Below are 2,072 nucleotides of genomic sequence, written 5' to 3' on the forward strand. Positions count from 1 at the left end.
TATACACATATATATATTTCAGCATATAAAATATATACTAATACTACACACACACACATATATTAATAATATATATTACTAATATTTTCTTGTGAAAATATATATGTTGGTAAATCGTTATTTGCAAATACGTTTTACCCAACAGTGGGATACAGATAATTTTTCAAATGCTAATCAAAAAAGTAAAGTTTTATTTTTAAACAGTAAAGTTTAATTCTGATAATTATAATCACACTTTAGTTGCTTTCCATTTGCACTCAAGTGATACTAAGTCACTCAGTTATGTGAGTATTTCATACTCAGACAATGACGTCATTGACTTGCTTATTTTGGTAACAAAGCTATCATATAATAATATAGATTCATAACCTCACTTTTAATGTGAGTCTATTAGACTCACTAAAGCACACGGTCTCGATCGTGTGCAGAAACCACGTAAAAACTCAGTTGAATCTCGCTTGCTAGCATCAAAAGGAACGTGCATTCAACTGAGTTATGACGTCACAAGTGAGAATTATCTGAGTTTTGATGTAAATGGAAAGCAACTTTTGACTATGATTATTCTTTGCACATTAATTACTAACTGCATAATTTTTTTGTATAAAAGTTCATCATTAGGGTTATTACTTTGATAATTGTACGGTTTTATTGGATCTAGAGTGGTATTTCAATAAATTAAAGTGGTTTCGACGTTTGCAAATAGAGAGATGTCCTACTCTTTTATATAAAAAAAATCGTTGATAAAAAAACTACATTATCTAAAATATTTATATTCATATATATACATGGATTGCTGATGAGCGCGGTTATCGCGTTCCTTAGAGGAAAATGTTCATGCATGCGCGTTAAAAATGGTTTACGCGAAATTTTCGTTCTTGTCTTGGTTCTTTATTTATTCACATTAAATTATATAATTTCCAGACATTTTACGAACTAAAGCAGTTGGAAATTTACTTGATATTATTTAAAAGAATAGAAATTACACAATTATATATTATATATTATGGCAGTTCATTCTTTATTAGTTATGAATTATCTTGTACATTTTTAAATATTTATTTTCAGAGCGATATTATATGTATAAATTTCTCTCTAATATGACTGATCTTTCGAGGACGGAATTTTTGAGCGAGAACAAAGATATCAGTAATTCATCTATATATCAGTTGTTTCTTTAATATATTTCTATAATTCTCAGCTGATATAATTAATATCTTGGCACAGTGTATCTTGCTGTTAAAATAACATGTAATCATATTATTTGGGGGTAAATAACCGAAGGACTAAACTCCAATTTAAAAAAGCTGTCTTTTATATATCAACGTGAAAGTGCGATGTATAGATATTGGTGTATGCGTTCAATCATTTGACTTAGGCGTCAGTCGCTATGATTTTTAATCTTAGTTACTACGTTGGAGTGCGATATGATTTAGTCACACATTTTGTTTAGGGAAACAACGATTCAACTGCAAACAAACGGGTACCACTAATACCACTAATATCCGATCTTGAATATATAGACGAACCGATAAACCGATAAATAAATTGAATTCGCGTTATTAAAAGCAAATTTTTTTTCTTTTCTTTTTTATTCTTTTTTTAAGTTTTGTTACTAAATCTAATTAACAATTAATGTTTCTTTTTGTATCATCTATCACGAGAAGGGAGAGACACTATCACTGTAGCGATCATCCTGTAAGGCCATGTATTTCGTATTACCGTTAAGATTAAAATAAAAAAAAAAGAGATAAATAAGAGCTTGACAGCGTGGCGTACCTGTGATCGCGCACGTATATAATATCGAGCGTCGTCTAAAACTTTAGTTTGGACACGAGAGTGATTTAAGAAAGAAAAGATGAAATTGCAGCCAAGCGGTCGTCACGCCGTCGCGTTTACATTAAATATATAAAAAATTATGTATAATATTAGTATAGTAAAACTATATCAAATAGGCATTATATAAAAAGGACGACAAATTTATTAATGCGCGTTTGTACGTCACATGCGGTCCGCGTGCGACGAAAGTTGTTTGCAACTCGGTAGGAATTTAGATATAAATATATATATATATA

Source organism: Formica exsecta, unplaced genomic scaffold (genome assembly GCF_003651465.1).
Source record: "Formica exsecta isolate Colony F162 unplaced genomic scaffold, ASM365146v1 scaffold237, whole genome shotgun sequence".
In the NCBI taxonomy this organism is placed as follows: Eukaryota; Metazoa; Arthropoda; class Insecta; order Hymenoptera; family Formicidae; genus Formica; species Formica exsecta.